This window comes from Dipodomys spectabilis, unplaced genomic scaffold (assembly GCF_019054845.1).
Source record: "Dipodomys spectabilis isolate Male_0828 unplaced genomic scaffold, ASM1905484v1 ptg000039l, whole genome shotgun sequence".
Lineage (NCBI taxonomy): Eukaryota > Metazoa > Chordata > Mammalia > Rodentia > Heteromyidae > Dipodomys > Dipodomys spectabilis.
In genome coordinates, this window is record NW_024870716.1 from 14,172,248 (window position 1) to 14,188,123 (window position 15,876).

At 41.7% G+C, this 15,876-nt stretch overlaps 1 long non-coding RNA gene across 1 annotated transcript; it reads left to right on the forward strand.

Annotated features, from left to right (window-relative positions):
* Positions 1–250: 250 nt before the first annotated feature.
* LOC122106325 lies at positions 251–15,676 on the forward strand. Its single transcript, XR_006147148.1, has 3 exons — positions 251–264; positions 8,692–8,696; positions 15,431–15,676. It is a non-coding gene; the product is annotated as an uncharacterized LOC122106325 (long non-coding RNA).
* Positions 15,677–15,876: the final 200 nt, after the last annotated feature.

The window sequence follows — 15,876 nt, forward strand, 5'->3', positions numbered from 1 at the left end:
GGGTTGCTCTTTCCCATGAGGGGGCCTTGGCTGGGACACTGGGTGATGGGGATGTGGATGTGGATCAGTTTGTTTGGACTGCCTGACTCCCTGCCTGGGAGATTCTTTTCCTTGCCCATAATGGAAGAGGTGCTATTAACTTGGTATTTACAACCTAAAAAAAAACATTAATGGAGACTCTCTTTTGACAAGTATACATTTCCCACACTTCAGAGTAGTATCTGAAAACAATGATTCTCCCAAGTACCTATAGAGCACACAGCAGTCCTGAGCTTTGGTCCTAAACATTGTCACTCTTTCTCATTTTTCTATTTCTCTGGCTCCCATCATGAAAAGTGCTCTGACATGTTCCTGGTACTAACGCTCCATTTGAGAGGACACTTTCTGAAATTTGTTCCCATGGATTACTAGGTAAGAGAGGGGTTGAGTACAAAATGGACGCCACTCTGCCTCCTACACATCCTAGCAGTTCACCCTTAGAAAAAGTTATGTTCTTTTTTATGTGAGTGCTATATCCCATGGAAACTAACCGGAGAATAGAGGTGTCTTACAAGGGAAAGGGTTACACTAGGAATGAGCAGAGTGAAGAACCATTTTGAGCTACTCAGAAGGCTGAGATCTATTTCTAACTTCTGGAGAGTGAGACAATCCATTGAGGCACAGACAGTGAAAGGTGTACAAAAGAAGTTTATTTACACTACACTAGAAAGGGGTCTTAAGACTATCTTGCCCTGGGCTAGATAGCAGAACCAGGAGCAGCCTCAGCCACCAAATCTCCAAGCCTCCAATAGGCAGTCCCGACCCCCTGACCTTTATTAATTGGTCTGCAAACCTCCAATTAATCGGTCTGCAAATCTCCAACCCCAGTCCTCCAAGGCTCCAAAGCTCCAGAGGGGAAGGCTTTTCCCTTTCTAACCTTCCTCCTCCACGCAGGCCTCTCCACTGTCCACAGCCTGCCCTGCTCTGCTCCCGGGGGCGCCTCTCCACAGGCCTCTCTAGAGGAAGGTCCCTAATGGCCCCAAATGACCTCCGGAGGAGGTCCCAAACGGCCCCTGGAGGAGGCCCCGACAGCTTCCTCGAGAAGCCCCAAATGCCCTCCGAGGCTTGCCCTGCTCTGGCAAGCTTTCCCTCTGCGGTCTCTTCTTCTGCTCCTACTGCTGTCCTCCGCCGCAGTCACTAACTCCGCGCTAAAGGTTTTTCCCTTATTCTCCTCTCCTCAGGACTCCCGGTCTCCTCCGGACTGTTTTACTCAGGACCCCGGGTTTTCTCCTACTCCCCCCATGCAGCCTCACGCAGCCTATATATACCTAGATAGGCTGCGCCCCTCCCCCGCTAACGGTTTCAAACCACCATTCACGCTCCTCCCCCAAGCTGCCCCTTCTCCCCCAATCGGCAGCTCACCATCTGGGGGCTCCACGCCCCACCCCCTCCAACAGCACACCCCGCCTTTTTCCGCAGCATGACACGCCCCTTTCCACTGCATGGCAAGCTCCTCCAGCAACCCCCATGGGGTGGTGACATCAGCCTCTCAAGCCCTGCCTCTGCCCAGTGCCCAGGTCTGTGGAGCTGTGCGGCTCGCCTCTTGATGCCCCGCCCCCGCCAGCAGGCCGGGCCACGGGGCCACGCTGACTATTGGGCCTCACTGATTTTCGGGGCCCCACAGGTTATTACTGTTATTATTGCTGGGGTTCAAAGCCATCCCGGGCAATTAAACTAAGAAACGCTTATGTCCAGTTGGACAGCAAATATCAGAAGTGATGGTATGGTGACTGGAGTGATACAGTGTCAGACTTAGTGAAAAACCTTAAGGATAGAGCCCAAGTCCCAGGGTCAAGCCGCGTACAAAAAAAAAAAAAAAAGGAAAAATAAATATTTGAGAAAGCTGTGATGCTGGATTAACTGCCCTGTCTCCTTGTTCAGCCAGGGGATAGTGCTGTGCTCTCCCTTCTTCAGCTCTAAGTCCCACTGCTCAAGATTACACTGAACTGCCCTGGAGCTCCCATCTGGGGGTCTTGTCCCCTGCCCCTTGTTCTACTCAGTGGATCTGGGTAAGTAAAGTCTCCCAGGAATTAGAAAAATGGAAGCATGACCCAAAGTCGGTGACGGATTTTACTGAGATGAAAGACAACTTTCACTTTTCCAGATGCCTGACCTACACAGCATTATTTGGAAGGAATTAATAAGCCGGGAGACAGAAGTATTGCTCCTTATTCTGGCCTTTCAACTTGGATCAGGGCCAGCCTAACTGACCCTTTGAGATGAACCAGCTTTGATTTCTCTTGTGCTTGAGTGGCAACTTGGAAGTTGGTTGTCAAATCTGGAATATCATTGATAAATATTCATTAGACATGGAAATGCATGGAGATTATGGTTGTCCACAAGGGATAAGGACAATCACCTTGATCATGCCTAAACAGGACCTTCCCTGTCTAGAATGAGATGAAAAGTGACGCTCACAGATTCTGAAGTAGTCAAGGACTATTGACCCTCCTCATTAATATCTTCTTGCCCATGGAGCATCTTCTGTAATAAAGTCACTCTTATTGGATGTAGAAAGGTACACAGTATGAACACTTTCAGTGTATATTACAGAGGAAGTTCACCGTGATAATATATCTCTCTTCAAACAGTCTGCTCTGTAGTCATTGGGGGTACACACGATCAGTCACTGGACAACAGGGGGATTTGGACACAGACAACAAAAGCTTTGGGCACAGACAAAATATTTGGGAGACAGTGCAAGAAGGAGACTAGGTCTCTATTGCCCCAAGGCTAGAAACAAAGTTTTAGAACTGAGAGACACTGAAGGACCAATACAGAAAGTAAGTTAAGGATGATTGAGTAGATTGTTAATGGAGTAGATTTAATTATTCCAGAAGTATATGGATATTGAAGTCTCACATATTATACTCTATAACTTTATGGGTTATGATTTGTCAATAATATTAAAGCATTTTTATATTGAGCAATTGAAGGGACAATGACATGGGAAGAGATAATAGACTCAAAGTCCTCACCTCCAATAGCAAGAGAGAAGAGTGAGTAATGTTACCAGAACAGAGTTCTCCTCTAAGTTACCCTGTCCTACCCTCCCCACTCCTAAACTGATTAAGATGTGTTGTGGTATCTGAGCACTTTGCTGACCCTTTTCTTTCCTGCTTCTGTGTCTTACACCTTCCATCTTGGTGCTTATAAATAACACAGTATCTGGAGATGCTGGTCCTCTGCAGTGTGGACCTGGGAAGCACCTCTCTCTGTGTGTCAGGGGGGCCTCCTTTGTGCCTCCTGTAGTCTTCTTGACTGAACAGTGCCCAAACATTGCTCACTTCATTTGCACAAATTGCCCCTCTCAAATGCTTCATTCTAATCTTTGCTTTCTTTTCCAGTGGTAACAAAACTTGAGCTAAATAAAGTCTGCTTAACTTTTCAGGCTACACCCACCAATCAACCCAGACACCAACCTCTTCAACTTCCTGGATGTGGATGCCATTGACACAGCCATCCTTGGATTTCTAGTGACCATCTCCATGTCGAGACCTTGGCAAATAAACATGGCTACCAGATGGATGACAATCAGGTAAAAACACATCCTCAACACTTTTGATATGTCTATAGGTGTGTCATTTTGCTACAATCACCATGGCCTACTATGAAGACTCATGAACTAGCTTTATATGTCTTGATAGAAAACCCTTGTTTAAGTCATGAATATATTTAAAGAATGCATTTATTCTAAAGTATAACTTGTGTTACTTATGAGCATCAGATAATTAAACTCTGACGAGTGGAGCTGCCCTTCCTCCCTCACCTCAGGGTCAGAAGTTCACCTAGCACAGTGAAGTTTGTGATATGAAGTGTATGGCTGCCTTATTCCTAGAGATGGTTTCCTTAAATTTAAAGAGGACATGATAGACTCCATAGTCTGGGAGTCAAATATCTACATTTTTGCTCCTCAGAAAGGCCTAGGTGTGTTCATTAAACCTTGAGTGTATGATTTCATCACCCAAATTCCACAGTATTCTCTCTGGGTTTTTTTTTTTTGGGGGGGGGGGGGGTGAGCGTCTGTCATGAGGCCTGAATTGTGGGCCTGGGTGCTGTCCCTCAGCTCTTCACCTCAAGGCTAGCACTCTATCATTTGAGCCTCAGAGCCACTTCCAGCTTTTTCTGCTTATATGGTGCTGAGGAATCGAATCCAGGGCCTCATTCATGCAAGGCAAGCACTCTACCACTGAGCCACCTGCCCAGTTGCCATAGTATTCTCTGAAACCATTTTTTGGTTTTGGTTTTGGTTATACAACATAGCCAGAGATAGAGTATTTTTTTATCCAAACATGGCACTACAATCATGTCCTGGCAGTTTAACTGTCCAGCACATTTCTAAGAAGAAATCTAAGGCCCCACATCTTTACTAAATTCAGTGATCACTGGAAATCCCTAAACAGCCTATGAAGTACTGGTCCCAGGATGACGTAGGCATGTGTTCAGTGTAAAGATCACAGTAGTTATATAGAAAAACCCTTCTTTTTAAACTACAAAATGATTTTTCCCATTTCCTGCATTCTTTTTTTTTTTTTGAACTATGACTCAGGTAGGAAAGGAAAGCATACATTTGGGGACTTGATTTTGGGTAGGAATCACAGCACTTATCTTCAACATGATAAACACTAGTGTTTTTTCTCCCACCATAAAATGTGCCATAATTTTTATCTGAAGCTCACACAAAAGAATTTCTTGTTTTTTTGTTGTTGTTGGGTTTTTTTTTTTTTGGTCAGTCGTGGGGCTTCAACTCTGGGCTTGGGCCCTGTCCTTGCACTCTTCAGCTCAAGGCAAGCGCTCTGCTGCTTGAGCCACAGCGCTACTTCCAGTTTTCTAGTGGTTTATTGGAGATAAGAGTCTCATGGACTTTTCTGCCTGGGCTGGCTTTGAACCTCGATCCTCAGATCTCAGCCTCCTGAGTAACTAGGATTACAAGTGTGAGCCACTGGTGCCTGGCAAGAATTTCTTGTATAAGAAACACAAATGAAGAAACCGCTAGTATTGATGAAGATATCTTTTAAGTGGCCAGTCATGCTTTTCTTTCTAAAGATTAATCTATGTCTTCTGTGGTTGTTTTTCCTCATGGAATTCTATGCCTCCATCAGAAAGAATGATATTGCCCCATTTGTTAGGAAATAGAAAGACTCGGAAAAAATTATATTAAGTGAAGTAAGCCAGACCCAAAGAAACATAGGTCCCATGGTTTCTCATATTTGCAATAACTAGTATATGTCTTGGACAAGCAGTAAAGCTCAGATAAGATGATATTAAGCGAAATGAACCCCAAGATAGGGACACAAGTGTTTTTTTTCTTGCTATTGTTTCTAACGTATTTATAAGGTACCATGTGATTTTTTGTTGTTGCTTTGTATGTTCCTCCCTCACAGCATATAACCCCTTTTTCACTGTATTTGATGTCCATGTAATTTGGGGATTGGAAGAGAAAAAACAAAATGTTTAAATAGGGATACAGGTGGACCCGTTGTAACAATCAGATGTACAAGTCACTATGTTGAAAAACAAATTTTACAATTTAGGCAGCGGTGGGGGGGGGGGGAGAGAGTGTAGTTGTAGTTGTGGAGGTGGGAGGGAAAAGTCGTGGTAGGGGAAAAACAAAGGAGGAGGCAACAATGCTTGATAAGAAATGTACTCATTACCTTGCTCATGTAACTGTAACCCTCTGTACAGATTTTCATAATAAAAAACTTATTAAAAAAAGAAAAATGAAAAAAAGAAAAGAAAATTTTGGGCTGTGTCGAGGAGTCCTAGGGTTTGTTCTATTCCTTCCTGTAATGTTTTCAGGGTGTCTCCTTTGACTCTGAGGTCTTTGATCCATTTGGAGTTGATTCTGGTGCAGAGTAATATATAAGGATCTAGCTTTAGTTTTCTACAGGTGATTAACCAATTTATGGCAACTCCTTTGTACAACCATTTTGGGGCAATAAAAATATTTTTTAAGGTTAGCTAAGCAGTGGTGGCTTATGCTTATACTCCTAGCAACTCAAGAGGCTGAGATCTGAGGATCCTGGTTGAAAGCCAGCCCAAGTAGGAAAGTCTGTGAAACTCTTACCTCCAATTAATTATCAAACAAGCCAGAATTGGAGCTGTGGCTCAAGTAGTAGAGAGTTAGCCTTGTGCACAAAAGCTCAACACCATTGCCCAGGCCCTGAGTTCAAGCCTCCAACTGGCATAAAAATACAAAGCAAAACATATTTCAAATAATGTTATTTTTATTAAAAGATTTCTCTTGCATCTATTGAAATAAGTCTGTTTGTATAGGAATTGCACAGGCTGATAAAAAGGATTCATATGTTCAGTTTAAATTCTCTTTGCACCCATCTTGTCAGATTGAATTTGTCAAGACTTAATAGAAGGCTTGTCTCTGATGAATATTTGCCTATAGTTTGGTAAACTATAGGGTTTTTAAAATTCACTTAGCATTTTTATTCTTATTGAACTATTGTTTGAATTTTCAAGTTGTGGGCTCAAGTGACCCAGCTGCTTTGGCTTCCCATAAAGGTTGATTCTAGACATGGTAAAAATTAGAAATATATAGCCCATATGTTTTATTCTTTTTAACATTAATGGAGTTAGAATTCAGTCCTTCTGATTCCTAAACAGATGACCCACCATTGAACCACACTGCTTGTTTTTCTCTATAGTTTTTCTTTCTAGCATGAATTCTTTCATGACTCTAAAGGTGACCTTATCGACTGAAGGCTTGCACACACTGCTCACACTCCAAGGTTTCTCTCCAGTATTAATTATTTCCTATCTTTGACAGTGACTAGACGAAATGAAAGCTCTCCCACACTGCTTGCATTCATAGGGCTTATCTCTGGTGTGAGTTCTTGCAATGAACATTTGTATCAGGTGGGATTTGGGATAATTTCAGGAACAGAGGAGACCTTCCCCGGTCCAATCCAGATGCAGCCCTGGAATTGCATGGCCTGAGGTCCATGTCAGATATTTAGAAAGAGACTACAACCCTACTTCAGCCATATAGATGAACAAGGTGACTCAGTTTATTTAAAGGACAGGATCCACTGAAAGGTGCCTTAGTGCCAGGCATACTACAATGCCAGGCTGCCTGCTAGCCACAGAACTGTGGTGCAGCTATGTGCTGGCCTCCTCTGCTGCTCGAGCTCTCACTTGTCTTAGGTCTAGGGGTGCCACCTGTGTGGGTGGATGGGCACACAAAAGACCTGACTCCAGGCCCAACTTCGCCACTCAACCTTCCTGACTACAGGCATCAATGATGCACAAGCAGAAGCTTCAGTTTCGTGGTCTGTGCAAGGGGAGGAGGACTGGGGCTCCTGCACAGGCTGTGAGGAGTCAGGTTGCATTGGACACAGAGCCATGCAATGTCACCATTGTGATTAATCATCACTGATGACAGGAGGCACACATGCTGCCCACCCCTGCAGCCATGAGTGCCACACTCTAGCCTGCTATCGACTGACATTCTTGGCATGCCTGTCTTCCAAGGAACTGAGAGGTTCAGACAACTCTGGAGACCAGAAGCACCACCCTCCTCCCAGAGAGTGCAACAGGGACCAGCCACATCTTTGAGGACAAATCCTAGCACACCTAGGTCATGGCCCAGCTGGCCTCATTCCGTGCATATGCACCAGCAGCATCTATCACAAGGCTACCTCCTTATGCTGTTGTAAGAGCTGCCTGGCCTCCTGTGCCTTCTTCAGCAGCTGCACTGGAGCCACAGTTGTGCCTCATCCTCTAGCCTGGCAGCCTGGACAATGAATACCTCCAGGGAGCAGCTGCCACTGCTGCTCATCTGGACGCTGGGACCAGCCCTGTTCCAGAGCCAGCTGTTCACATGTAAACCATAGGGCAGTAAATTTTGTTCCCAATTGATACCTATTTTTCCAGCCTCGGATTATTCATAAAAACTAGGTTCAGTATCATGTGTTCTGTGTTCTCTTACTGTGTGTTCTGCTGACATAGGGTATATCGATGTTTCCTTGAAGATAATCTGTCATGATTTTCCACAGGCTATTTAGACATTGAAATTCAAGAGTCCTACCTCTTATACTGGCCTATAATTTGACATTCATACCTTTCCCTCCATGTTGATTTATTTCACAGCAATTCCTCTTCCATGTACTTCTCACAGGGAGTGGTGAAATTCTTAAACTACCCAGTTTTTGATTGTCTACATTTTTGTGAAGGTCTGGAACCATTTCAGAAGTCACCAAAGTAGAATATATTTATTTATTTTGGTGGAAAATCAACACTAGTGGAAACCAAGCCATTTGGATGATATATTCCTATTTGTACTACAATTACATTGATCAAGCCATAGTAGTAACACTGAGGCAGGCTTTTCTCTATACAATTCAAGCTCTGAAGTGCTTTGTATCTCAATAGCTAAACACATTTGCAAACAGCATAACACATTATGTTCCATTTAGCTCTACTTTTGTCCCTTTTGGATACTGCCTTCAAGACAAATAGACATTGAAGTCCTGGTTTTCAACTCTTTGTATAATAAGAAACCGGCATTATCTTTCAATGAGAGATAATAGTTATATAAAGAAATGAACATCAAATATAACATTGTTTTACTTAAACTTTTCCATCAGTGACTAATATAGTCAGTGTTATAGTTTTGTTTCCTGGTGTGTAGTTTATAAGACCAAGTAAAAACAGGCAGAACTGATTGGTTGACAGCTCAACAGCTCTCCTTTGCATTCTGTGGTGACAACAATGAGAATTTAAGAAATGCTGATAAGAGAAAGAAGCAAGGGATGCTGGGTGGGGAGCGATAACCCTGGTCTGGAAAACTAAAGAGTTGATCCTTCTTTAATGGGATATTCGGGTTATTTACTTTTTCAATAATGACATTAGTCACACATAGAAGGAACACAATTGGTTTATTTTGTACTTTAACATGTGAATACTACAAAACATTTCTTAGAGGAAATGTACATGTATTTACTTGTTCCTCATCTATTTCTCCTTCTGGAAATGCCCCTAAATATAGCAGGCCAGGACACCTGAAATGACCATGGCAAGCAATCTGAGAATGATACCAAGTAGAAAACCTTCGGCTCCAATCAAATAAAGCCAGATGTTTCTAATCTGTGCAAACATTTCCCTTTTCTTAGAGTAGTATGAAAGGGTTTTAATTTTTCTTTAAAAAAGTAATGTTCTAAATAACTTTACCTTCCTGAGTGAGGAAGGGAGTTGAAAGAACTAGTAAGGTCTCAGTATCTACTGATCACTCATTCCCACTGGAACATTTTCTCATTTGAGTCTACTATCTCTATCCCATTCTAGACTTAACATTTTATTTGGGATCAGGGCTAACGGCTATAGGGAAACCCAACTGGAAGAAAATTCATATTTTTTTCTCTCAATACCTTCCATACTGTTAAAAAACAAAATCTACTCAATATTCTAAAAGATTGATGTGTCCATTCATATAACAGTATTGGTGTCCTGTGATTCAAATATCAAAGCTGAAATAAAACTAAATTAAATTTCTTTCCACCTGATCTGCCTTGTGAAAGTTAAATTTTGTTTGTGACTGTAAGTATCACTATTCCACAATACTGTGAAATATGTTAAATTTATGTAATCACCTAATAACATTTAAAGAAAAAAAGTAAGAGAAGGGATGGATTAAGAGAGATGGGTAACAATGTTGTCAGACACTTTGTACTCATATACTGTTTTGCAAAATGGGAACTTCTTTGTACAAATACTTAAAGATAATAAAATAAATAAAAATATTATCAACAAAACCTAAATTAAATTTAAAAAATCAAGCCAGAAAATGTGCCTAGCAATATCTGACATTAAAAAGATTCTAGGGCTGGGAAGGTGGCTCAGTGGTAGCGTGCTTGCCTTGCATTCATGAAGTCCTGGGTTCGATTCCTAAGCACCACATAAACAGAAAAAGCCGGAAGTGGGGCTGTGGCTCAAGTGGTAGAGCGCTAGCCTTGAGCTGAAGAGCTGAGGGACAGCGCCCAGGCCCAGAGTTCAGGCCCCATGACTGACACAAACAAACAAAACAAACAAAAAAAAAAAAAAAAAAAAAAAATAAGATTCCACAACAAAATTAAGCCACTAGACTAGAAAGACAAGATAAGAAAAATGCCCAATTTTTTTCAGATAAGAATGACATATAAAGCTGATATTAGCCCTAAATAGGGAGGAAGAAAAGAAATTAGAGTTAAATATAGAAGAACAACTGCACTCATGCAAAATGACATACATTTGAGATTCTGTACCAGGGAGATTATACACATCTCTTTTAATTCTCATAAAATCATCTATTTTCATTTACACAGAAGCAGGAAAAGGTAATTAAAGACTATTCAATTCAGAAAAGCAATGTTTGACACTTTGTGATTGATGACTTTGTTGATATGGAACCACACAGGGCTGGTGTGTGATGTAGGTTGGCCACTACAAGGCAGTACTAATGGGCAGAGCTGCCCACAGTCCTGTCACTTGTGGGCAGGTAGTTCTAAGACTGGGAATTGAGAAATATTTGGAGCTAGGTCTGAGGTCTTCTAAAATACAAACTTCAAGCCTTGTATATACAATCATTATTTTTTTCTGAAAAAAAAAAAAAGCCATATAGTGAATTCAGAGACAACAAGGTTTAGTAGAGGAAACTGTAAAACAAAGAATTTTCAAGATGTAATGTGTTACAGGTTTGAGTAGAGGTACATACTTCCATAGTAAATGATGACCGTAGGGGAGTTAATACTTGATGACATACACTCCTGGTTTCTGAGACAACTGTCTGACAGAGCATTGTTGTCCACTATTTGTGAGCATATGGGAAAAGTACTTGTGCAGTATAACAGGAATATTGGGAGTTTTACATTTCTAAGTAACGATCAAACTCTTTTATAAATCATATTTTTTAATCAAGTTTTTTTTTCCTTTTTTGCTCCAAAAATGATCTGGGAAGCTGCTGGTTCTTTTCCATATGGGAAACATTATGAATAGACTGATAGAAGATGGGAAAGGAGGATGTGGCTCTGTGTGTGTGTGTGTGTGTGTGTGTGTGTGTGTGTGTGTGTGTGTGTTCATTTTTCTAGGTGCTTCCCATTCAGTTAGCCTGACTTCAGACCTTCCATAAAACCTAAAATCAATTTGAGAATTTTCACCAAAAATTAAGATATATGTTTTAGAATGCTTGGTGACTACTCATTACCAACTGATCATCCAGTCCAAAAAATTGTTGCATGTAGGTTTCAGATAATCTAATTTTTTGTTTCATTGATGGCTCAATGCACACATCATAAAACAATGTCAGCGTTTAATTTCACAATAATTTGGTATAGAGAAAAAGAGAGAAAAAGGACATGTCCCCTTAATAGAAGCAGGCAGGTCCAAATCCCCAGGAGGGCTTTTTTAATAGTCTGCATCCAAGGCTTTGCTGATTCCCTCAAGAAAGTTGTACCCTTTTCTCCCTCCTAGTGAGAGTAACATGTATTTCACAGTTGAGAACCATTGAGCATTTATATTTGTCTTTGGGACCTAACAGCCTACAGAAGGATTACTAGTAATCTGAAATTGGACACAGCCACTGGGAAGATGTTAGGTTGATACTATTCAATGAGTATTTTTACCTTAAATGTTTCACTAACATCAACTAACACAATACTACCATAGAAAACTTTCAAGACCACTTTCAATGATAATCATGATTTCTTTTAAGTATCTCAGTAGGTCCTCAGGACCTGTAATAAGTATACCATATAACAGTTCCTAGAGCAAAAAGGAAACTGAGTCAATGTTTCTGAATTTGCACATTCTGTGTGCAATAAATGAACTTTGCCATGTAGTTAAAAAGCCAAACAATATGAAAATTTTCAAGCAAACATACTTTTTACATATTTATTCAGTGGTGATAGTTGGAGATGTTTTGCTATAGTCAAATAAAAGTCAAGTATACCTGCCTGTTTCTAAACTTCCAGCATAAATGAAACAACAGAGTTGTTGTAGAATATTTTGCATGATGTGAAAAGTAAAACCTCAGAACAGATTTGACAAGAGAGTTATAATGCTTTACATCAGTGGTTTCTACTCATAAATGAAACAACAGAGTTGATGTAGAGTATTTTGCATGATGTGAAAAGTAAAAGAACAAATTTGACGAGAGAGTTACAATGCTTTGAATCAGTGTTTTCTACTCTTCTTAAGTATGAGGAAAACATTCTTTATTTATTTATTTTTTTTGCTCGGTCATGGGGCTTGAACTCTGGGCTTGGGTGCTGTCCCTGTGCTCTTCAGCTCAAGGCAAGTGCTCTACCGCTTGAGCCACGGCTCCACTTCTGGTTTTCTAGTGGTTTATTGGAGATAAGAATCTCATGGATTTTCCTGGCCAGGCTGGCTTTGAACTGCTCCTTAGATCTCAGCCTCTTGAGTGGTTGGATTACAGGTGTGAGCCACTGGCACCCGGCTGGAAAACATTCTTTATAACTAAAAACTTCCTTAGGCTCAACCACAAATGTTGTTGAGAAAAGTAATTGTGGATCTTTGGTGTGGCTCAGTGGGAAAGTGCTGAAGTTAAATTCCTGAACCCCTAGGTTCAATTACCAGCACACATGCACACACACGTGCTTGGGCACACACACACACACACACACACACACACACACACACACACAAATCTCTTGTGACTGAATTTTATCAAAGTATACTCTAATCTAACATAGTTTGATTATGCAGGTTGTATTTGTAAGTTGTCATCCATCATCCATAACACACAAAAAAAGACACACACACACAGTCTATTGGGACTACTGCAGCTCAGTGCATGTAAGTGGTAAACAACTTAATGCATCAAAGCTAATATTTAAACTGCATTATAGATTACAGAAACCTGTTGCTGTGTTGCTTTCTGAGTGATCAAATATATCTTTATTTGAAACAGAGACAAAGGTTTATAGCTCATAACAAGCAGAAACCACCTAGAAATCCCCATAATTTCTTAGGTTCTTCTCCCACCTAGAAATTATACCTGCTGGCTTTCTCCTGCTCCTCTGAACAAAATATTCCCACCCCTTGAGTATTCTTCCCATATCCATGGGCCAAGTATCAGCAGACCTAAGCCTAGGGACTTTATCAATTTGCACAGCATCCTCAGGAAGGACAGGAGGAAGGGAGTTTGAAAGATGGAGAAGGAAGGGGGGAGAAAGAGGAGGAGGAGGAGAAAGAAGAAGATCTTCGAAGTGGAGAAGGGAGGGGAGTATAGGGAGACAAAAAGAGAGGGAAAAAAGAAATGTGGAGAAAAAGAAGAGGAAGGAGAAAGGAAGAGGAAAGAGAAGGGGAGAAATCTAATTGAGCCCTACATAATACGATTTAACCCTTTGCAAGAGCTCTGCCTGCTCTTAGTGTGCAGCCAGCAAGATGGGAATCCACCTCTTAAGACAATGGCAAAATGTCTTAGATTTAGACATTAGATCCTTCCCCATCTCTACTCTTTTTCTTCCTTTTTTTTTTGGTTAGAGATGGGGCTTGTACCCTGGACCTGGTTGCTGTCCCTGAGCTCTTCAGCTCAAAGCTAGTGCTCTACTACTTGAGCCACTTCTGACTTTTTCTGTTAATGTGGTGCTGAGGGATCAAACCCAGGGCCTCATGCATGCGAGGCAAATACTCTACCACTGAGCCACCTTCCTGGCTTCCAGCTCTACCTCTTGACCTAGCCTCATCTCAGCTGGTCTCAGAGATGACTCTATCATCTTCAGACTGGTGTGCTTTCCTCCCAAACCAAGAAAATAGCCTTCATGACCAACATCTGTGTGTGTGTGTGTGTGTGTGTGTGTGTGTGTGTGTGTGTGTGTGTGTGTGTGTCCTAGGATTTGCACTCAGGGCCTGGATACTATTCCTGAGCTTTTATGCTCAAGGCTAGCACTCTATCTTGAGCCACAGCTTCACTTCCAGTTTTTTGGTAGTTAATTGGAGTTAAGTGTCTCAGAGATTTTCCTGCCTGGGCTGGCTTTGAACTGAAATTCTCAAACCTCAGCCTCCTGGGGAGCTAGGATTACAGGTGAGAGCCACTGGTGCATGGCTACATCTTCTTTCTATACAGACCAAGCCAGATGCCTGTATGAGAAGCTCACAGACACCTCTGAGACTGTTTCTAGAAAAGCTCCATGATCACTCTGAACTCTTAGGCCAACATGGGAAAAGTAGCCTAGATGGATTCACACCCAGAGAATCATGTCTAATAATTGCATTCTATGTCTAGTCAATACTGAGCACTTTCTATTCATACCATGGGCATTCTGAACACAAAAGATGTCTGACTGGACCAATTAGAGACATAACGTATCTGCAGATGAGGCTGTTGAGAGGTTGGAAGACACTGGCAAAGGTGTGTGCAAGGTGATCGGGGTGGAAGGGAGAGAGAAGGTACAAACCACTCCTGTGGTGGGGATATCCTTAACTCATTTTCTCACCTTCAGTCTCCATTCACTCAAGTCAGCTGGAATGGGCTACTTGCAACAAAGATTACATCAACCAGGATTATATAAATGTTTTCGTTTTCTCTGATACAGCTGAATGACCATGATCATTTAGCTCATTCTAGCTTGAACTTATACCAGCAGTTCCAGCAGGGACACACCTGCTGGAGTACCAGGTGCTGAAAATGATAAATGATTCCTAGGCGAGTTACACAATTTAAGACATTCAGGAACTTATAAACTAGTTTGGAAGGCAGGGGTTATTTCAAGTACCTAGATACAATGTAATGTGAGACATACTGAAGAAAAGCCTAATAGGAAGGAGGAAATTTAGCAATGTAATCTGCTTCCTCAAATATTATGCTTACTTGTCCTCAATGCATTTGAAGCTGAAGAATACAAAGTTGAAAGGGAAAACTCAAGTGCCACTTCATAAAGAAATAAAAGTCATGAACTTCCCTGCCTGGGCCAGCCCGGAACTGGGATCCTTAGATCTCAGCCTCCAGCTTCTGCCTAGCTTTTTATTGGTGGGTGGCATGAGGGGGAAGGGTCTCACAAACTTTTTCCCTGGAGGCCTTGAATGCAATCTTCTGATGTCAGCCTTTAGAGTAGCTAGGATACAGGTATGAGCCTGTGTAAGTGGATGCAAATATTGACAAGACTTGTGAAACAAACAGCCAATGTTTACTTACAGTATCCACTTCCTGGTTTCTGTGAGCTCTAAAAGAGTTTTCTCCCTTTCATCCAGCAATGAAATCACATCAGATGTAAATATATATATATATATATATATATATATATATATATAAATATAACCCACATCAGGTGGGTTATATTTATTTAGAGCCAGAGCAGCTGACTCAAGTGTGGCTCAAGACCACAGAGAAACCACTGCTCCTGGCACATCCCCTCCTGGCTTTTCTTCCCATAGTGCTCAGCAGCTCTCCTTGGAGTGCTAAAGCTTAGGTCCCATTCATAGATTTACGAGTTTCTCATTGAGGGCAATCTGGGACTGTGTGAGGTTGGCTAGGTAGGTCACCATCAGTAGGTCATTGATATTGCTGTTGAGCATGGTCTCAAAGTCGTCCGGAATGATTTTGGGTACTTGGTTAACCAGACTCATCAAGAAGCGGCCCACAGTATTGTCAGCTGACACTTTTCCAGACAGTACGTCCTCCGCATATTGCAGCCCCAGAACAAGTGTTACTGAGGTCCACACATATAAATGCATGTCTTCTTGTCACTGACAGCAGTTAATATTCTGTAAAGCTTCATGAACGTTCATCAGAACCAGAGTTTAAACTCAGGGCCTTGAGTTTTCTGAGCATGTTCAACTGACACTGTCATTTGGGCCATGCCACCAGCCCAGCTTTTTGCTGGTTATTTT